The sequence below is a fragment of the Macaca fascicularis genome, chromosome 14 (assembly GCF_037993035.2).
Source record: "Macaca fascicularis isolate 582-1 chromosome 14, T2T-MFA8v1.1".
Classification (NCBI taxonomy): Eukaryota; Metazoa; Chordata; class Mammalia; order Primates; family Cercopithecidae; genus Macaca; species Macaca fascicularis.
This window is the reverse complement of record NC_088388.1, coordinates 85,191,587-85,214,439: the sequence shown is the minus strand read 5'-3', so window position 1 is coordinate 85,214,439 and position 22,853 is coordinate 85,191,587. Positions and strand designations below refer to the sequence as shown.

At 42.1% G+C, this 22,853-nt stretch overlaps 1 long non-coding RNA gene and 1 other non-coding gene across 4 annotated transcripts in view; both read right to left on the bottom strand.

Moving 5' to 3' along the window:
• Positions 1-22,853, bottom strand: part of LOC135967224 (uncharacterized) — a 99,339-nt gene that overhangs the window by 4,073 nt on the left and 72,413 nt on the right. The window contains exon 1 of one of the 3 annotated variants that reach the window (XR_012423589.1): positions 5,157-5,347. The exons of the other annotated variants lie outside the window; for them this stretch is intronic. This is a non-coding gene — a long non-coding RNA (uncharacterized lncRNA). Of the gene's footprint in view, positions 1-5,156; positions 5,348-22,853 lie in introns of those variants that run through there. 3 annotated transcript variants of the gene reach the window in all.
• LOC123568878 (U6 spliceosomal RNA) lies at positions 15,310-15,416 on the bottom strand. The gene has a single exon (XR_006692438.1). It is a non-coding gene; the product is annotated as a U6 spliceosomal RNA (small nuclear RNA).

Genomic DNA, 22,853 nt, shown 5'->3' with positions numbered 1-22,853 from the left:
ATTGTAGTCAAGTTTTCAGGTCAAATTCAGATCTATTTCTGAGATATTTTCTACAGCTATGTCTTACATCTTTGCAGAGATACTTTTTTGGCCTATGTTCATGGATTTATGCCAAATAGCAGTTTACCCAACACTGTGATTCATTTGTTTGTTTTCTATACACTGTTGGGCTTTTCCTATATTTGGCTTCGACTGAGGACTCTCAGCATATGCTCTGTGTGGCTAGTCAGACTTTTTGGGGTGTGTATATATATATATATATTTTGGAGATGGGGGTCTCACTGGTTTGCCCAGGTTTGTCTCAAACTCCTAGACTCAAGCAATTCTCCTGCCTCAGCTTCTCAAGCGGCTGGGATTATAGGCATTTGCTAGTATGCCCAGTTTATTTTGGGATCTTAACATAAAAATAAAATAAAATTAGAACAAAGGCCAGGATTTTTCTAATAATAAATCAGGGACTGGTCTTTTTTTTTAAACTGAGTAATAACTTCAATTTAATTCTTCTCTTCAGTGAATTTCACAGCATTAAAGTTAAAGCATAATTCAGGTCAAGTAGAATATCAACTCCTGGTGTGTCATTAATAGTACCTAGTTCATGAATAAGAGCCACACAAAGTAGCACAGGTCCACAGAAATGGGCCTGGAGAAATTAGGCCAAACAGAGCTTAAATAAATTAAGGTATAAGATGCTGTCTTCTCCCTCCTCTCAAGCTGCATGTCTTTTCTTATAACTAACCTAAGACACAAGTAGGTACAAGCCTATGGCATAGAGGGGTGCCAGAAGTCTCAAAAGTAGATTCTCCAACCTTCTTCCTTTTTGAAAAAGAACTTTTCAGTTTGGGGTACACGTGCAGGTTTGTTATATGTAAACTTATGTCATGGGGGTTTGTTGTACAGATTGTCACCCAGGTATTAAACCTAGTACCCATTAGTTATTTTTCCTGATCCTTTCCCTCCTCCCACCCTCCACCCTCTAATAGGCCCCAGGGTGTGTTGTTTCCTATATGTATCCATGTGTTCTCATCATTTAGCTCCCACTTACAAGTGGGAACATGCCATATTTGGCTTTCTGTTCCTGCATTAGTTTGCTAAGGACAATGGCCTCCAGTTCCATCCATGTCACTGCAAAGGACATGATCTCACTCTTTTTCATGGCTGCATAGTATTCCATGGTATATATGTACCATATTTTCTTTATCCAATCTATCATTGATGAGCATGTAGGTTGATTCCACATCTTTGCTATTGTGAATAATGTTGTAATTAACATATGCATGCATGCGTCTTTATAAGAGGACAATTTATATTCCTTTGGGTATATAGCCAGTAATGGAATTGCTGGATCAAATGGTATTTCTGTCTTTAGGACTTGGAGGAATCGCCACACTGTCTTCCACAGTCGTTGAACTAATTTACACTCCTACTAACAATGTATAAGTGTTCCTTTTTCTCCACAACGCTGCCAATATCTGTTATTTTTTGACTTTTTAATAACAGCCATTCTGACTGATGTGAGATGGTATCTTATTGTGGTTTGATTTGCATTTCTCTAATGATCAGTGATGTTGAGCTTTTATTCATATGACTGTTGGCTGCATGTATGTCTTCTTTTGATAAGTGTCTGTTCATGTCCTTTGCCCACTTTTTTAATGGTTTTTTTTTTCTTCTTGTAAATTTGTTTAAGTTACTTATAGATGCTGGATATTAGACCTTTGTCAAATGCACAGTTTGCAATACTTTTCTCCCCTTCTATAAGTGGTCTGTTTGTTGATAGCTTCTTTTTCTGTGCAGTAGCTCTTTAGTTTAATTAGATCCCATTTGTCAATTTTTGCTTTTGTTGCAATTGCTTTTCGCATCTTTGTCATGAAATCTTTGCCCGTGTCTATGTCCTGAATGGTTATATCGCCTAGGTCCAACCTGCTTCTTATGTTTGGTGTTCCTATTTCTAGAGTAGTGTTCCATTGGCAGGAGTTTATTCCACAAACTTCTGTCCATTCCTTTACTAATTCCTTCATTCTTCAAATGTTTAGTAGTGCCACTATGTGCAGGAACTAGGAAGAGAAAAAGGAGTAGGACACAGAACTTTTTTTCTGGGGGGAAGACTGAAATAGGCAGATAGTTAAAATTCTGTCTTTGATGATTATCATGATAGGGCTGTACTATGGGGCTGCCAGTATAGGAGGTGACCCAGAGAAGGGGTCTCATAGAAAATCACAAGGAGAAAGGGTGCATAGGGGAAACATGGTCCTCACAGGGGACAAGCACATGAGCAAAGACAATGTTGAGTGTGGATATCTCTGACAGGGTGAATGTTTTAAGTTGGCTAGCGGTTATTAAGAAAGTAGAATGAACAATAGCCTGCCAGTTTCACAGAGTAAGCTGGGCAGAATTTGACCCACAAGCTAAGACTTGATAGGAAAGTGAGTAAGAACAGACAAAGACTGGAAACCTGGGCCACTGCCCAGCTGGGGCTAAAGTGGGCTCTCAGTTGCTGGAGGACCAACTTAAGGCACTGGAGCCAGAAATGGGGGAGTAAAAAGGCACTAAAAGAAGATGGTCAGAAAATGCCAAGCAGTTACCTATTTGGTAATTTGGAGAAAGTGGCACTGGTTTGCAGCCTTGTATGCCAAAGGGAAGCCATAAATTAAGATGTGAATTAATGTGGTTTATGTAATTAAAACAGGCAAAGCATGTGTTTAGCTTCAGGACTAGGAAGATTGCTGAGTTCCCAAATTATAATCACTCCCACCACTGCACTGTACCCCCAAAGAGCATATGCTCTTCCTCTTACTTAGAATACATCTGTGCCCTCTTGTTTGCCCTTCAAGGCTTGGCACAAGTATCCCCTCCTTTCCTCATGGCTCAGACTGTTGGGTATCCCTGCTCCGAGCTCCCATAGCAATTAGCACATCCTTCTCCTTGGATCAGCACTCATCGCATTGGATTGTCCGTGTCTATTTAGTTTTCTGTCTCCCTCCCCACTAGGCTGCGAGCTCTCTGAGGGCAGAAATTGCCTTTCATCTCTATATTCCCAGGACTTAACCAAAGACTAAGTACATAGTAGCTGCCAATACATGTCTGTGGGTAGACCAACAGATAGATAGACAGACGGATTGAATGGATGGATGGATGACCCACCCAAATCAGTAATAGTTTGCATTCTCCTTGGGAAGACAGACCTTAGAGGGTGAGTGCCAAGAAAAATGCTGAATATATTTTAAAGCTGTGACAAACCATGGATTAAAAAAACAGGTGCCTTAGTCAAATTCAAACTTACTTGCAATTTGTTGCTTTATGTTCCTGTTCACACAAGCACTGTAATTTTAGATCAGGGTTTGCTTACTAGGCAGGTTTCATAGATGTGGAAGGGGAGCAATCTAATCAAAAAGGCTCAAACTAGGAGCCAAGAGGTCTAGCTTCTCTTCCTGATCTACCCCGCTTCAACTTCCCGATTATGTAACCTAGATGAGCTTCTTATCTCCATAGGTTTCCACTCTCTGGCCTCCTGTCTTTCCCCTTTACACCCATCCTCCACCTAGTTATTTTTCTTGAAAATAAATTAATCATCTTGGTTATTTGCTTTAAAATCTCCTTGCTGCCTCCAGAGAAAAGTCCATCTTCTTTGCAATCAAGCAAGGTCATCCTTTGAGACTGGTCATCCTTTGTCAAGTTCCTTATATCCATTACTCCATGGCCCCATTCCTCTAACCAAGCTCTTTCATGCCTCTGTGTTTTTTCTACACATGGGCTCTGATATCAGAACAACTTTTGGCCCGGTGCAGTAGTTCACACCTGTAATCCCAGCACTTTGGGAGGCTGAGGCAGGCAGATCACTTGAGGTCAGGAGTTTTTGAGACCAGCCTGGCCAACATGGTGAAACCCCATCTCTATTAAAAATGCAAAAATTGTCCAGGCATGGTGGTGGGCACTTGGAGTCCCAACTACTTGGGAGGCTGAAGCAGGAGAATCGCTTGAGCCCAGGAGGTGGAGGTTGCAATGAGCTGAGATTGCGCCAATGCACTCCAGCCTAGGTGACAGAGCGAGACTCCGTCTAAAAAAAAAACAACAACAATAACAACAACTTTCTACACTCATTCCACCTGGTGAGCTCCTCTTTGTTCATCTTTTAAGACCCAGCCAGTGAAGCCCTAGAAGTTGCTTTCTCAACAAGGCCTCTTCTAACTCCTTCAGTGAGTGTGAGCACCTCCTCCACTCTGCTCCCATAGCATTTTCTCTTGTTTATGTCAGATCCCTTATAACCCTGATAGAAATTTGCTTACTCATCCATCTATCTCAGTTGCAAAACTCTGAGTTCCTCTAGGCCAGGGGCCATTATTAGTTGCCAGCACTCAGAACGTTCTACAATATATGCTGGTTGAAAAAAATCAACTGAGTTATACTGAATTTTACATGAACTGTCTCCCTAACTGTGACTGTTATTCACTTCTCTCTATATAAAATCTAATACTGAGATTGGGCTTTGTGAGCCTTGATCAGATAGTAGGCATTATTCTGTCCCCTTTATATTTGGTAACAACACTTAATTCTTATCTCAGCCCTGCAAAGCCTACATTACCATTACCATTACTATTACTGCTATTTACTGGCCAGGCACAGTGGCTCATGCCTGTAATCTCAGCAGTTTGGGAGGCCACAGTGAGAGGATCGCTTGACCCCAGGAGTTCGAGATCAGCCTGGGCAACACAGTGAAATCGAGTCTCTACAAAAAAAATGTTTAATTAGCCTGACACGGTGATATACCCCTGTAGCCCCAGCTGCTCAGGAGGCTGATGAGGGAGGATTGCTTGAGCCAGGGAGGTGGAGGCTCCAGTGAGCTGTGATCATGCCACTGCACTCCAGCCTGGGTAACAGAGCAAGACCCTATCTCAAAACTAATTAATTAATTAAATACTACTGTTGCCATTACTTTAAAGATAAAGAAACTGAGGTCTAAAGAAGCTAAGTATCTTTCCCAAGTTATACTTAGTAGGTGGAAAAGCTAATATTTAAATTGAAGCCCCTTTCTTTCAAACTTCAAAACCCACGACCTTTCCACAATACCCCTCCTTCCCCAGAGGCCTGCACCTAGTAGGTTCTCGTTTGGTTGTTTAATTGCTCTGAACTGCTTTGACTAGGACTATGAGAGTCAGGCTCACCCCAACTTGCAGCTGAGGCTTGGCCGTTGCATGACTCATCCATGAAAGCCCAGACAGCCGTATCTGAACGCTGGCGCACATGGAGATGAGACGCAGATCCTCTTTCTGGCAGGAAGTTTTGTCTTCTAGCACATGGAACCAGCACTCTATTTCCTGGGATCAGATGGAGCTCTCAGCAAAGAGGACCTCTCACAGTTCATGGGTTTGTCCTGATATCTAGCCCAGAAAATGCTTCCTGGCTCCCTGGAGAATGAGAAATTATTGGCTTCTGTGATGTTTTTCTAATCATTGAGCCCTCAAGGTGAAAGGTCTCCCGGATGGAAGTGAACATACCAAGTTTACCCAACCCAGCATGGCCTCAGGCAACCCCCAGCCACTCTCCACTAGGGCCCACATAACAGCTGGGGCTTCTTCTTGATAGATGTTCCTCAGCTCCTTGGCATACTCTCCCCCCAAGTGTAGAAGTCTTCCAGGCCCCTGTGCCACTGACATAAAGCAGAAATCCCACCGCAGAGCTCCCTTCAGGCTGGAAACTGTGCACAGAGCCCTCAGAAGTTTCCTCTTATTCTATTTTCCATGGTTGCTGCTAACACTTCAGTTTATGTGGAGAACAGAGGCTCACAAAAGGATGTATGCTCTTGTCCTGAAAAATGTCCCATAGGCATATAGGAGAGAGCCCAGAGAAGTGTATTTACATGCTTGTGAATACTTATTATGTACCAGCCGTCTTACATACACCTTTTTTCTTGTTTAATCATCATGGCAATTATTTTCCTCTTTTAAAGATGTGTAAACTGAAACTGACTCTAAGCACAACAGCACTTTTTGTTTTTCATTAATAAAAGAGATACTGTGAACCTTTGACCTTAGGCCGGAGAAACAGTGCCTGGAGCTCAGCACAGGAGAAGGTAGGACATAGCCCCAGGTAGAATCCTTACATAAGACAGAGTCTGCTCATTGTCTGAGACTCCATGATATTTTGCAAGTGTTTTCCCACTGGAATCAGGAATTAGATCTGGAGCCCAAATCCAGCTGTCCAGTAATGTGAAAAGAAGAAGCAGTTTGGGTTTTACCAAAAGATACTTAGACTAGAAGTTTGAATACATTTGCTTGAATTCTAGCTCTGTTATTTAACAGATGCGAAACCATACTTTGGTTTTCTCATCTGTGAAGGGGGAATAAAAGTTACCAATCCATTTTAGGGTTTTTGTGAACATTAAACAAGATATTGAACATATGTGTGGAGGCCTGTAGAGGCCTGGCCTAGTCAAAAGTGAATAATTTTCTTCTCCATTGCCCTTTCTTTAGAGCTCCATCCATGATTGGACTGCACCTCATTCCTCAGATTAGTTTTTCTCCCACCCCTACCTTCACCAAGCTAAATGAAGAACAGTTTGGTATACAGGAAGGGGCATAGACTAGAAATTTAGTGACTTAAGTTTGAGTTCTGATTTTATGAATTACTGGCTGTGAGATATTCAAGTGAGTTGACAAGCCTCAATTTCCTCATCTGTTAAATGGAAATAGGATCTCAGTACTTCTAGGGTTGCCTGAAGACTACAAAAGAGTATGAATACACTAATGCTTTGTCAGTTCTAACGTTCTATACAAATGCAAGTTATTCATCCAGCAAATATTTTTGACCACCTGGTATGGGTCAGGCATGTGCCATGATGAGGGTACAAAGACAATAAGACATGATCTCCTTTGAGCTTGCAGTCTGATGAGGAGACAGATAAGTACATGGGTAAATACAACACAGTGTGTATGTGCCATATCAGGGGAGGGGCAGAATGCCTGAAGCACAAAGGGAGGGCACAGTGTGAGTTATCTATTGCTGCAAAACAAATTACCCCAAAACTTTGCAGCTTAAAACAACAAACATTTATTATCTCATATCATTTCTGAGAGTCAGGAATCTGGCAATGACTCAGTTGGATAGTTCTGGCTCAGGCCTTTCATGGAACTTTCATGGAATCAAGCTGTTGGCTGCAATCTCTCTCTCTCTTTTTTTTTTTTTTAAGAGATGGGGTCTCCCTCTCACTTTGTTGCCCAGACTGGTCTTGAACTCCTGGGCTCAACTATCCACCCACCTCGGCCTCAGCCTCCCAAAGTGCTGGGATTACAGGCGTGAGTCACCGCACCTGGCCTTCTGCAATCTTTAGAGACTTGACTATTGACTAGAGATGACAAATCTACTTCCTAGCTCACTGACATGTCTGTTGGCAGGAGGCTACAGTTCCTTGTCATGTGACCTTCTCTGTAGGTCTGCTCAAGACGGCTTTTCCCCAGGGATACGCAAAAGAGAGAGCACATCTAAGAAAGCCCTCAAGAGGAAGCTGCAGTGTCTTTTACAACCTAATCTCATAAGCAGTATATGAGATCTGCCATTTTCACTTCTGCCATTGTGTGTTGGTCACAGAGATCAATCCTGGTACAAAGTAGGAGGGGACTACACAAGGGTGTGAAAACCAGGAGGTGGGGCTCACTGGGAGCCACCTGGAATGCTTGCTATAGAAGGTACCCAACACACTGGGAGAGAAGAGGAGCCAGGAAAAGTTTTTTGAAGCTTAAGTCCAGGTGCATTTTTACTGCTTCTCACAGTCTCTGCTGGATATTGGGCTAGTAAGAGGGAACTTTTTTTTTTCTATTTACATTATTCTGCTATTAAACAAAAATGACATTGTAAATAATACAGAGCAGACTTAGAGCTGTCCAGAAGTGGTAATGACTTTGCCAGTGGGTTTCCAGAGCAGCTGCATCCTGGTGAGGTCAGACCCCACTGGCCTCTTGTATGGCCTTTCAAGTCCATAGCCCACTCAGAGATGACCACCAATAACCACTACTTGCCCCTATTCATAATGCACCTCACACTGTACTGCAATAATGTGCTTATGTGTCTGATATCCCTCTAGACTGCCCTGAGTAGGCAAGGAACATGTCTCTGGCACATGGCTGTGTCTACCATCCAGGATGATGGTACTGTGCCTAACAGTTGGATGGCACTGTGCCTAACAGTTGGATGAAAAAAATTAATGGAATTTAAATAAATCAGAGGACACTGAAAACAGGCTCAATACAGGTAAATAATTATGTTTATGGAATTAGGCTAGGTGATTCCTGAGTCTCAGGCCCTATGATATATGCTTTGCATATTTTATTTCATTTACTACTCATAATAAGCCTACGATAGGTATAATTATCCCCATTTAACAGATGAGGAAACTAAGGTCATAGAACTAGAAAATGGCAGAGCCTAGATTTGACCCCAGGCCTATCAGATTCCAAAGCCTGTGCAACTAATCATATCACATCTGGTGCTAGATCTTCTCAAACACACAATTGCAGATCTGAGGGACTTTTGGTGACTAAAAAAACAGATACAAAAATTAAACAGCCTTAAGGAACAAATTGACGAACACCTAAGAACCAGGTATTTTCCCTACATACACATGCCTGTGTGCAAGTGTACACACACACACACACACACACACACACCCCTTATTTTTCCAGGAAAGCCTAGTTTAAGTCCCACCTCTTCCAGGAAGCCTTCTTTGACTCACAGTGATGTTTGTCTCCCTCAAACTCCTGCTGCACTTGCAATGGTGCCATTCAGCTGGTATTTACCCTAGGGAGTCTTGATTTGCAGTTTATCCTATTTGTAACTCAGGTTCATGGGTTTCTTCTAGGAGTCTTGATTTGCAGTTTATCCCGTTTGTAACTCAGGTTCATGGGTTTCTTCTCCATACACTGAGAAAGCTGGACTACTTCCCAAAGGACCTTTCTGTCTTGCACATTGTAGGAGGTACTTCCTGACTCCCCACCAGCACATCACCTCCTTGCAGGAAGGGCCATGTTTTTGCATGTGGCAGGCCCTCACTGACAGCAGCGCTTTTACCTGATTAGGTTGGAAGAGCCCACTCTCTATTGTCTCCTGACTAGATAGAAAATTCCTAGAGACCCATTATCACATCCTAGCATCTAGCAGAGGGCGTGGAGTGTAGGAGGTTCTCCATAAGGAAATCCTGGATAAATACATGAGTGAGTGAATAAATGAAATGGTGGCAATGATTTTAACTTTAATGAAAACCTCTAGTATCCTTGGCATTACTACATTAATAGGAATAATGTCTTCTACTTGTTTTGTGCTTTGTCTTTCTCCAGGAAACATCTCCCTCAGGCCCTTTTCCTCCCCCCAGGGATTTTGCCTGCAGAACTAGGACAGAACACTTGAAATCAGAGTAGGCAGAGCTAGAGACACATGAACAAACTTTGACTTGGCTTGTCTCAAACTGCATGCCAACCCATCACCCTTCTGTTTGGACTTATTACCACATTACCTTCCTTTATTGCAAGATGTTTTCATAACATGAAGCAATAACCCAGCCTACAGCTTTATTTGCACAGGTTATACCTGTGATCAGCTTCCTCTCAGATGCCATCCCCCATCTCCCACAGTAGGGGAGGAGGTTACTCCTTCATCTTAGCAGTGGCATTTCTCCCCTGGATCCCACTGTCAAATGGGAGATTTCTAGGAAGCCTCCTTCAACAGCTGCTCCTACACAGGATCAGAGGCCTCCTCTTAATCTCCCTCATTGTCTCTGCTAGGACCTTCCCCTGTTTTACCTATTTTTCTATTTTCTGCCTTACTGTCAGGAAGGCATATAGTACAGTAGTAAAGAGCATGGGTTTTGCAATTAGAGCTGGATTTTCATCCTGGATCTGCCTCTTATTAGCTATTCAGCTTGGGCAAGTTACCAAACTTCTTTGAGCTTCAATTTTCTTATTTGTAAACCAGGAATAATAATATTACCTGCTTCATAGGGTTATTGTGAGGATTAATACTGCAAGGGGTTCAGAACAGAGCCTGCAAATAATACACACTTCAGTAAATGTTATCTATCACAACTATTACATGGTGTGTTGACTGCTCACGCTGAGGATGACATGGGTAGCAAGAGGCTGGGGTGAGTTTTCATCATCATCAACATTTTGATGGAAAAAGAGAGAAATTCAGATTTACCAGCAAGGCACGGTGGCTCAGGCCTGTAATCCCAGCACTTTGGGAGGCTAAGGCAGGCAGATCACCTGAGGTCAGGAGTTCAAGACCAGCCTGGCCAACGTGGCAAAACCCCGTCTCTACCAAAACCAAAAATTAGCTGGGAATGGTGGTGCATGCCTATAGTCCCAGCTACTTGGGAGGATGAGGCACGAGAATCATTTGAACCCAGTAGGCGGAGATTGCAGTAAGCCAAGATTATGCCACTGCACTCCAGGCTGGGCGACAGAGCAAGACTCTGTCTCCAAAAAAAGAAAGAAAGAAAGAAAGAAAGAAAGAAAGAAATTCAGATTTACCAAACACTAGACTGAAAGCCTTAGTCACCCAAACACATTTAATATTTAGAAGGAACACAACTTGCTGGAAAAGCTCAGGGGGTAAAGGTGGTTGCTCCACGTCACACAGCCAGGATGGGAAGCAGGTTTTTCTGACTCATTTCTTTCCCTGTTCCCCAGCAGAACCTTCTGGGGCCCGCTGGAGCTTTTTGTTTTGTCCTTCTCAGGGATGAACCCATGCATTTACCTTGATCATTGATGATCAAGGTCATCAATTGATGATATGAAAGTCATCCTTTCTCACACTTAGAGCTAACACTGCTGTGTATGTTTTGCTCCTACCTTTTTCCCACTTCCTTTAAGTGGCCTCAAGATGTTCAGTGAGTCCTGCTCCGACTTCTCTTTTCCACTCAGCACCCATGTCTCTGGTTTCCTGGCAAACTCTTTGCTATCTCTGACATTATTGCCCTCCTCCTTTTGTTACCCAGAAATTCATTCCCATGGCCTCAGCTTACCCTGTGTCTCAGACTGTCTGTGCTAACCTCAGCAGGATTGGTATCAGAAGCCCAGGCCAGGCCTGAGCTGGCTCAGCTTCACGCCAGGCTGGGGCTGGGGGATGGGGGCTGGTCATAGGGAATCAGGGAGATGACAGAGACAGGAAAGTAGCTTCCCTAGCAGGTGAGGGCAGACAGTGTGCCTGGAGATGCCACAGAAGCAATTGAGAAGTTAGAAATCCTCTGCCAGGGCTCCTGGGAAATCTCACAGGGAGGAAATCTGCAAGGCTTTGGACCTAGCGGGGTTAGTATAAGGCAGGCTGAATGCCAGGTTCTAAACTGGTTTTGGGTCAGGAGGAATTCAGTTCCAACAGGATCCAAAATTGGAATGTGATTGGGAATTTTTGAACAGGCCCAGTTTCAGTTTATTTGTAATAATAAACCGTTACATTGTTCCAGAAAGTCCATTATTTTGGCATCCAGACTGAACGATCCAACACAGAAATTATACTAAAAATCCTTTGGTAGACATTGGGTTCTGATTTTTAGTTCTGAAAACCCAGTCTCTGTACGTAACTCATATTCCATCATCTAAAATATCTAGGACATGCTATCATCATATTCCATTTTTCTAACTTCCTGGGATAAATACTTTTGCCTACCATCTTATTTGTTCTATCAAATTTAACAAGTTTTAATTACACAAGTGATTATAAATACATGAATACATTCTTTGCTTTTTTTTTTTTTTTTTTTTTAAGAGACGAGGGTTTCACTAGGTTTCACTATGTTGGCTAAGCCTGGTCTTGATCTCCTAGGTTCAAGCGATCCTCTTACTTCTGACTCCCAGATTTCTGGGATTATAGGCATGAGCCACTGCACCTGGCCTGCAAAATGTTTTAAAATAAACAAGTAGAAGGTAAAAAGTAAAAATCTTACATATTCCCACTCAACCCCACCTTCTTCTGTAAATTGTCGTGCTCTCAGTTTCTGCCGTAAGTTTCTCTACACACTTACATATTTAGGAGCATGCAATGGTATACAGGGCCAGGCGTTTGGGAAAGAGATGGGTGGACTACCCTGGCAGAGGGAAGTATTTTATCCCTGACATTAAGTCCTTTGCATGTCTGATCTTGAACTCCTAGGCCCAAGCGATACTCTTGTCTCTGCCTTCCAGAGTTCTGGGATTATAGGCGTGAGCCACCACACCTGGCATGAAAAATGTTTCTCATAATATCCCTATGAAATAGGTACTGCATATTGTTATCCCTAGTTGACTGCTGAAGCAGCTAAGGTAATCTCACCCAAAGCCTCAGGACTAGTAAGTAGCCAAACTGGGATTTGAACCACAGCACTTTAACTCCAGTGTTGGCACTGTTTACTGGCTGTGCTATGGGAGTCTCCTGGTGTTCTCTCTAATTTTTGCTAAATTTACTGCATAAATGGACTCTTCTACAAACTTTTCTCCAGGTTAGATAGCTAGAAATGGAAAATTTTCATACCTACTTCCAAGTTGCTCTCTAGAAACTGTGATAGCAACTGATACTCCCACAGAGTTTGAGCGTGTCATTTCCCCTGAAGTTTTGCTAAGGTTGGATTTTATTGTTTATTCGTTTTTGACAATCTGAAGATTAAAAATATTTCATACTTATTTTAAGTTACATTTCCTTATGTACCCATAAGACTGAACATTGTTATATGCTTATTGAAAACTTACATTTCTTCCTCCGTTTAATTACCTGTTCAATTCCTTGGTTCATTTTTTTTAATAGTTTAGTTTAATTTGTATTTTATATTCATTCATAACTACTCCTTATGTATTAAGGATATTAATCTTTTGTTGTATATTTGGCAACTATTCTGTCCTTTTCACTCTTTTTTAACTTTTGCTTATGGTATTTTTGTTGTATGAAAGTCTTCAATTTAAAAAATAGTAAAACTGTATATTTAACATAGTTAATTATTAGTATTTTGGGTATAATAACTATATTTATGAATAAAATGACATCTGATATTTGCTTCAAAATGATCCAGTGAGGGCGGGCAGATAGATGAAACAAGACTGGCTATGAATTTGATGATTGTTATGTTTGGTGATGCACACAGAAGGGATCATTGCACCATTCACTCCACTTCTGTAAAAATAAAAAGTTAAAACCCTCTAGTCAAATCGGTCCCTCTTATCTTTTGTAATGCTCTCTGTTCTGAAATTTGCTTAAGAGGAACTTTTCCATTTTCGTACTATAGAAATAGTATCCTATATTTTGTCTTACTATTAATTTTTTTTTATTTAGCTCTTTAGTCAAGCTGAAAGTTACCTTGTGTTTGGTAAAAATCTAACTTTTATTTTTTTGATACGGAGTCTCACTCTGTCTCCCAGGCTGGAGTGCAGTGGTATGAGCTCAGCTCACTGCAACCTCCACTTCTTGGGTTCAAGCAATTCTCTTGACTCAGCCTCCAGAGTAGCAGGGATTACAGGCTTGCACCACCATGCCCAGCTAATTTTTGTATTTTTGGTAGAGAGAGGGTTTTACCACGTTGGCCAGGCTGGTCTTGAACTCCTGACCTCAAATGATCCACCCACCTCAGACTCTCAAAGTGCTAGGATTACAAGAGTGAGCCACCATGCCCGGCCCCAAAAATCTAACTTTTGTTTTCCAAACGGAAAGTTAATTATCCAGTGTGACTTATGGGATAATCCTTTTTTTTTTTATTTCCAATCTTAAATGTCACCTTTTATCTCTAACAATTCCCATCTATGCACATGCCTGTTTCTGGGCTCTAGAATGAATTTACTGAGTCTGCTTTATTAACTCATTGTTTTCATTACCATCTGTCTCTTCCAAATGAGCTTTAGAATCAGCTCATCAAGTTCCAGAAAAAAAAACATTTCTGGTTTTTTAATTGAGATTTTATTAGGGTTATAGATCAATTTTTTTTTTTTTTTTTTTTTTTTTTTAAAGACAGGGTCTTACTCTGTTGCCCAGGCTAGAGGGCAGTGGTGCGATCTCGGCTTACTACAACCTCAGCCTCCCAGGTTCAAGCGATTCTCATGCCTCAGCCTTCTGAATAGCTGGGATTACAGGCATGTGTCACCATGCCGGCTAATTTTTGTATTTTTAGTAGAGACAGGGTCTCACCATATTGGCCAGGTTGGTCTCGAACTCCTGACCTCAAGTGATCTGCCCGCCTTGACCTCCCAAAGTGCTGGGATTATAGGCATGAGTCACCGTACCCAGCCTTATAGATCAATTTGAGGAGAACTGACACCTTCACATTACTGATCCTTCATCCAGGAAATGGTACATCTCTCCCGTCATTTTTTGTTGTTTAGTGAAGTCATAAAGAATATTTATTGCTAGATTTAAGTATTTTTATTTTCTAAAACTTCCCGTTCTCTTCATTTGGGAATTAATGCAAGATTTTTATTAACTTTTTTAATATTGGGCATCAAAAACTGCTTAGACAACTGTAGGTTTGCTAGTTTCTCACCTTGTCACTGTTGCTTGTATATAGCATCTTCTTTTCTTAAATTTAATTTTCCTTCATGGCTCACTGCAGCCTTGACTTCCTGGAATTAAGTGATCTTCCCACCTCAGTCCCCCAAGTAACTAGAACTACAGGCACGTGCTACCACACCTGGCTAATTTTTGTATTTTTGGTAGATACAGGATTTCCCTGTGTTGACCAGGCTGGTCTTGAACTCCTGAGCTCAAGCAATCCACCCTCCTTGGCCTCCCAAAGTACTGGGATTATAGGTGTGAGCCACCACCCCGGCCTAGTTTCCTATTTCTGTTTTGAGGTACCTGACTTAATGTTCTACAAGCAGTAATCAGTTTAAATTTTGTGGACCAACTAGGTAAAGCAGTTAATTATAATTATGCTATCATCATGCATGAATATAAATTAGAGTGGTGCAAATGCTTCAGTTGAGGTCTTTTAAGTTTTTACGTCCACTAAATTAAAGATTGAGTAGCAAATCGAAATTAAAACTAGAGGAAAAGTCAAAGTTCAGCTTCTAGCTAGAGTCATTATAGCAACTCCAGGAAATAAATCTGCATGAACAGAAGGGAGAGCAAGAGGAAATAACTGTTAATCTCTAATATGAGCTCCAGGCAATTGTTTTTCTATTTCTTCAATACTTTCATGTTGAGATGACTAGAATTATGATTCTTTCTTTCATGTATTCCATTATATTCTCTGTCATATTTTTCTCTTGAAACCTGTCTCAGGAAGAGCCAACTTTCTGAAGGAGACAGAATCATCATGCCTTCACATTCCTAAAGATGGGGTAACCTGGGTTTGTTCTTTCTCTATATATATATTTTTAATATGGAAACTTCATGAATTTGTGTGTCATTCTTGTGCATGGGCCATGCTAATCTTCTCCATATCATTCCAATTTTAGTATATGTGCTGCCGAAGCCAGCACAGGGTTTGTTTTTTCTAATCTCATTTGGTTCATTCATTCATTCATTCATTCAACAAATATTCATTGAGCATCTATGACACTGGTTTTCTTTTTTTTTTCTTTTTTTTTTTTTTGAGACGGAGTCTCGCTCTGCCGCCCAGGCTGGAGTGCAGTGGCCGGATCTCAGCTCACTGCAAGCTCCACCTCCCGGGTTCCCGCCATTCTCCTGCCTCAGCCTCCCCAGTAGCTGGGACTACAGGCGCCCGCCACCTCGCCCGGCTAGTTTTTTGTATTTTTTTAGTAGAGACGGGGTTTCACCATGTTAGCCAGGATGGTCTCGATCTCCCGACCTCGTGATCCACCCGTCTCGGCCTCCCAAAGTGCTGGGATTACAGGCTTGAGCCACCGCGCCCGGCCGACACTGGTTTTCAACCTGGTTACATAATGAAACCACCCAGGGAACATTTCCAAAATACCATTACCAGTTTTCACCCATAGATTAATGGAACCTAGGCCAGACCTATACATTTCTAAAGCTCCTCAAGCAATTATGATGCATATGAGGGTTGAACACAGCTGCCCCATGATATATTAGGTCCTGCGCAAACAAGAGGGGATGCAAATAAAAATAAATAATTGCTAACATTTATTGAGAATGCATACTGTATGTCAGGCACTATTCTCAGTTCCTTATGTGTTTTAACACATTTAATCCTCTCAACAACCCTAGAAGGTAAGTATTATTCAGTCTCACAAGAAAACTGAAGCACAGAGAGGCTAAGTAACTTGTTCAAGGTAACACATCTAGGAAGCGGCAAAGTCAGGTCCTGGAGTCCATCCTCACTTTTCTATGGTCCATCCATAGTATCATAGTCGAGCAAATAATGAAAACACAGGAGATATGTATCAAGAACACCTAAAGTGACAGGTGGAGGAAGGAGATAGGGTCAGGAAGGCTTCCTGTAGGAGGTGGCACTTCAATTAAATAGAGGAAAAATGGAAACCACAGAGGCAAAGTGGGGAGTAGAGTTCCTCAGATTCCTTCCTCCCCTGTCTTGCTACACAACCTGCCTCCCCTAGTCCCAGGAGCTCCGTCCTCCCTCTTCTCCACACTGAAAACACTGGAATGCCCTCAATCATCCTTAATACTCCTAACATTTCAACTGGGAAGTCTGAAGTCATGCACAATTACTCATGCAATTTTTCCTCCAGACAATAGGTCCTTCTGTGTGCTTCTCATTCAAATATATAAAGCTTCACTCTGTTGTTTTAAAAAAGTCTTTGTTGTAGAAACAATTCACAAATGTGTCAAACAAACATTGGTTCCCCACCCCCTTCTCTGTCCCCTCACCTGATTGGGATGCTAGCCTGCCAGGGACGTGTGCCCGCTTGCCGACTCTGCCCAGAATGGAAGCTAGCCCTGCATTTCACTTCACTTCTAACCAAGTGGGGCTCTAAGTTTAAGTTTGAGGTTAACCTCAGGGGGCATTTAGCCACACCTGCCACCCCCTCTGCCTGGCCTCAGGGGTGGGAACAGACTTCTGTTGGAGAAAGGAAAATGCTTGATGCTGCTAATTAACTGTGGGAGGAAAGGAAACCCTCTCCAGACACCAAAAATACCAAAGAAGAACATTATAAAAAGCAGCCTTTGTACCAGCCAGCCACATCATTCAGCCCAGCCCAGGCTGGGGCTGGAGGGAAAAATAGCAACTCTCGCAGCCACTAAGTTCCTGCATCCCAAGTGGGCACCTCAGGAGGTCATGCCCTGAGTGAATGTCTGCTAGAGGAGGGGGTTCCAGGACCATGGCGGGAGTCTGGCTGCCTTCCCAGCTGGCCTTTGGCAAACCACAGGAAGCTGCCTGAAGCGGCATGTTTATAAGGTGACTTGTGAGACTTCCTTAGAATAGCAACAGGCCTGTTTCATAACTTAAAAGCCGAAGAGTGTGTGTCTGTGGAGGTATGAGGTGGAGCTGCGGGACCTTACTTTAGAGTCTGGGTAATCTCACTAAGGCAGGTTGCTTTCCCACCCTGTGCTTATCAATTTAGGGGCTGATCCTAGCTCTGCAGATGGGACTATCTTAAACAGAGAAGTGTCACCTACCAGCCAGCCCAAATCCCTGAGGCTTGAGTGCTACAGGGCTGAAGTGAGTTTGAGTATCTGGGAGATACTCCCAGATACTCCCCTCAGACCAGAGGGGAGTCTGTTGGGGAGGGCTGGAGTTGCTTTGAGAATTGGGATTTGTTCACAAGTAGGAGGGCAGTCAGGCTTTTTGGCTGGGATCTTAAGTTAAAGAGGCTGCAGAATTTGGCTGCTGACCAGTATAGGGGAATGAGGTGAAACCCGAGGGTGGCCTTAGAATGGAGGATTGAGGACCTTAGAATTTGAAAGCTGCCAGAACTACATTGGAGGTTCTTGGAGGGCATGTTTACAGGGTCTGCCTTCTTTTATAGGGGCTGGGACTGATTCCCAAGACTCTAAATTGCCAAAACCAGGAAGTTGGGGTACTAGGATTTCATACCAGGCAAGTTTCCCAGTCTCTCACTCCAATAACATTTTTGCATCTGGGCAGACAAGGGGGAGATTCCGCCACAATAATACCACATGTGCAGGATCCTTGGCAGCTGCGCGTGTGGTGGCACATCCCTTTCCCTCCCTTCCTGTTGATATACGATCTCCTTTATAGACTCCTCAAGTGTCAGAGCTGAAAAGATTTTAGAAGCCATGTAGACCAATTATTTTATTGAACAGGAAAGGAAACAGAGAACCAGACAAAAATGAAGGGCACAAGGACATATAGCTAGTTAGTAATCGCTAGGATTGAAGCCAGTTTTGTTGACAACCAGTCCGGGGATTTTTCCACAACACCACGCCCTTTATAACAAATAACATTCATATACCAGGGGCTCCTACCCATTCCATATTGTATTTCCCGTTTTACTCTCTTCCACGGAGAGTGCCTTGAACTGCACCTTGCTCATAGTTAAATGACTTTCTGAAAAGTTTCCACTATTTGGCATTTTGACAATAATAATAATAATAATAATAATAATAATAATAAAACCCTATTAGGTTAGAAAGAAAGAGGTTATCACAGCCAGAGGCTGCCCATGTGAAATGTGACCAGGGTAGAGGAGCAAATTCCCAGAGTCTAAGGCCTTGCTGCTCAAAGTTGTCCATGGACCAGTAAGCATGGGTATCACCAGGGAGTCCCACCCAGATCTGCGGAATCATAATCTGCATGTTAACAAGAGCCTACATGATGTGACTAAGTTTGAGTAGTGGTACCTCTTTGAGGCAAGGCTCTGCAAAAAATCCTTCTCTTCCTCTTCCTCCCCAAATGCTTAACCTTCTACCATCTCACTCTTGCTCCTTTCTTCCACATGCTCTGTCCAGTGTCACTCTGTTAATCTGGTTCTGCCTTTTCTTGAAATTTTAAAGCCACAAAGGGGTGGAGGGGGGGTCGGAGACGGGGGGACTGGGTGTATTTTAATAGGGGACTGAAAATGGAAACTTTTGAGAAAAATAAAATATGGCCAATTGGGAAGATCTTTTGCAGCTCCAATGTCACGTTGTTAATGTCGAAATATAAACATCTACTATGTTTATATTGGCTTACTTGTAAAATCATCAACTTTGGTTATATTTAGGAATCTGATGGCTTGGAAAGCACACTGAAAAACTCTGAGAACAAAAATATTTTTCCCTTTAACTTTATGGAAAATAAGAAAATCTCTTTCAAAAAAACAATTCCAAGAACGTCTTTTCTCTACTTTATTATCCCCATCCACCATGGCACCATCGTACACTTTTTCCTCTTAGCTTTCTTGCTGTCTTTGTTCCTAGTTCAGTTTTCTCATTTCATTTACATTTTTTAAAAATTGGGGTTTTCTTACTATTTATTTTTTATTTAAAAATTAGGAAATAGAGAAGTAAAAGAAAGCACAACAGAATCCCGCTGATGTAGAAACTATGTAAACTTCTTATATGAAAGTATCTTAAACCGTTTTGTGCATATATTTGTTAACAAAAATGGGATAATTCAGAATATAATAATTAATATCTACTTACTTTTAAGTGGAACTATAAATTACTAACTTCTTTATATCTGTGAACATACCTCAACAACATTATTTTTGTTAAATTCTGCCATTGAAATTGTATCATGATTGATTTGGTAATATTTCTATTGCTGAATATTTAGGTACTTCAAACTTTTCACTGTTAAAAGCACTACTGGGCATGGCACAGTGGTTCATGCCTGTAATCTCAACACTTTGCGAGGCTGAGGCAGGAGGATTGCTTAAGGCTAGGAGTTCAAGACCAGTCTGGGCAAAATAGTGAGACCCTCGTCTCTATAAAATAAATTAGCTGGACGTGGTGGCCCACCCCTGTGGTCCCAGCTACTCAAGAGGCTGAGGTGGGAGGATCTCTTAAGCCTGAAAGGTCAAGGCTGCAGCGAGCCATGATTGCATCACTGTGCTCCAGCCTGCAACATAGCAAAATCCCATCTCAAACAAACAAACAAAAAGGAAAAAGAAAAATAGAAAAGCAGTGAAAAGCAATACTGCATATTCTTAATGATTTTATTACCTTAAAAAACTATTTAATTAAGCCATGAACACATAAAGGCATCATTACACTTGTGAAAAAAATTTAAGATAACATGAAATCCTTTTTGACCCTCATTGCCAGCCCTGGTTCCCTTCCTCTCCCTCCTCCCTTGTTCCAGCTCTCCTACTCCCACGCATCTCAAGGAATCCAATCATCAGCCCAATTTTGATGGGGATGCATGCGGTGCAGGGCACAGAATTAAGTAATGTAAAGATTTCAGTCAATGACACAGTCTCCACCCTAGTGAGGGAGAACAGGCATGCATTCATGAGGAGATGCAAATAACAATTATAAGCCATACACTGTACCACCGAGCTCAAGTTAAGGTTAGGCAAACTGAGAACAGTCCCAATTACTGCTGAGTGCACATGAAGTCCTCTTCAATTTTCAGCAGGATCACTGCTCCAGGTTTTTACTTGATCTCCTTGCCTATAATCTCTCCCTTTCAACCCATCCAGTTTACTGCTGATAAAATAATCTCAAAAGCCACTCTTCTGATATGTATGATCTTGTTCATTCCCTACTCCTCTTATTCTGCCTGCTAAGAATTTAAAGACTCAGCTCAAACTTTAATTTACTCAGTATGCAGCTATTGAGCACACATTAGGTGCTAATCACCTCTTCTAAAGCTTTCCTCACTCTAGGTTCCGTGAGCAACTCCCTCTTGGTTTTTTAACAGATTCTACTTTGTTGGGACTGTTATTTTTCTGGCCTACCTCGACCCCAAACCATGAGTTCTTAAAGTACAGGACCTCCATCTTATCAATCTTGTACCCTCAGCACCCAGTACAGTGCTGGGTACATAGTTGATGCTTATATTTGTCTGCTCAATGAAAAGAACAAATAAATGAGCTTCCCAGAAATGTCCCACTGGTTCTTAATGTACTTTTAGGATTTGGAGGTTACTTCTTGCTTAGAGTAAGAAGCAACTGCATTAGGTGGCAGGAACAGAGGCAGCCTTTGAGGTGACATGTCCTAGCTCCTTAAAGGGACGTGCCATTCGAAGTCTTTGGATTCTACATTTGAAACAAACAGCCTATTGCTGTCTTTGCAATGTAAGAGGTACTAAGGAAGTGTTTGTTCAAAAAATAAAGAAAAGGGTTTTTTGTTGTTGTTGTTTTTATTTTTTGAGATGGAGTCTCGCTTTGTCGCCTAGGCGGGAGTGCAATGGCACAATCTCAGCTCACTGCAACCTCTGCCTCCCAGGTTCAAGTGATTCTCCTGCCTCAGCCTCCTGAGTAGCTGGGATTGCAGGCGCCTGCCACCTCGCCCAGTTAATTTTTGTATTTTTAGTAGAGACGGGGTTTCACCATGTTGACCAGGCTGGTCTTGAACTCCTGACCTCAGGCGATTCATCCGCCTCAGTTTCCCAAAGTGCTAGGATTACAGGTGTAAGCCCCCACACCCGGCCAAAGGAAAAGTTTTAAAAAGATCCCAACTTTCCCTAGTTAGGAATTGAAAGTTTGTAAAGCTCAAATCTGTTCATGTTGCCCCCTTGCCTAAATCCCTTTGGTTGTTTCCCATTGCTGTTAGGATAAAGTTCAAAATTTTAAACTTGACCAACAAGGCCCCACATGGCATGAAGGCTGCCAACCTCACCAACATCCTGTCACATCTTCTTCTTAGGTCTCTTTACACTCCAGCCCCACAAGTAATTCCTTTGTTTCTCATGGGCACCACACTTCTTCAAAAATGCTTCTTTTGCCTGGAACACTCTCTGCTGTAACCGACACCCACACCCATGGCCTCACACTTCCCCATGTCACCTGGCTTATTGTCCTGCATCCTCCTGTCTCAGCTTAGCTGTCACTGCCTAGGGAAGCCTCTCTGGACCACACTCTAAGTTATGTCACCCCACTGTACACTTGCATAGCACTCTGCATTTTTCCCTTACAACACTTCTTATTCATATAACTTGATAGTTAAGTGTGTATTATTGAATGTTTTATTCTTATTCCCCACCTCCTGATTCCAGACTATAAACTTCAGGAGGACAGGATCCATGTCTGTTCTGTTTACTACTTTATTGAAAGGGTTTTACCTACATTATTTCATTCAGTTGAACAATCCTGCAAAGCAGATATCCTCATCCTTATTCGGCAGATGTGATAGTGATGTGTGAAGCTGATAGACTTGTGTGATAACATCAAGATTTGAGCGTGGTTCCATCCATATTTCTAAAGGGCTAGAAGTTTGTTTATTTGGGTTTTGGATTATCAGGACCTGAACTCGAAGTCCTCCTGAACTAGAGTCCCAGTTCCACCACTTTCTAATTTTATTTTATTTATTTATTTTTGAGACAGAGTCTCATTCTATTGCCCAGGCTGGAGTACACTAGCATGATCTCAGCTCATTGTAACCTCTGCCTCCTGGGTTCAAGTGATTCCCCTGCCTCAGCCTCCCAAGTAGCTGGGATTACAGGCGCTTGCTACCACGACCGGCTAATTTTTGTATTTTTAGTAGAGACGGGGTTTCACCATGTTTGCCAGGCTGGTCTGGAACTCCTGACCTCAGGTGATCTGCCCACCTCGGCCTCCCAAAGTGCTGGGATTACAGGTGTGAACCACTGCACCTGGCTCTAATTTTGTAATTCTAAGTGAGCCTCTTCATATATATAATAGGGATAATATTACTTATTTTATCTATCTCATAATATTCTTTAGAGGACCAAATGAAATAATAGATATGAAGTGCATGGTAGACTATAATCCACTCTACCAATATAAGTGAAACAAGCAGCTTTTTAAAAAAAAATTTGCAACTTCCACCTCCTAGGTTCAAGCGATTCTTATGCCTCAGTCTCCTAAGTAGCTAGGATTACAGGAGCACAATACCAGGCCTGGCTA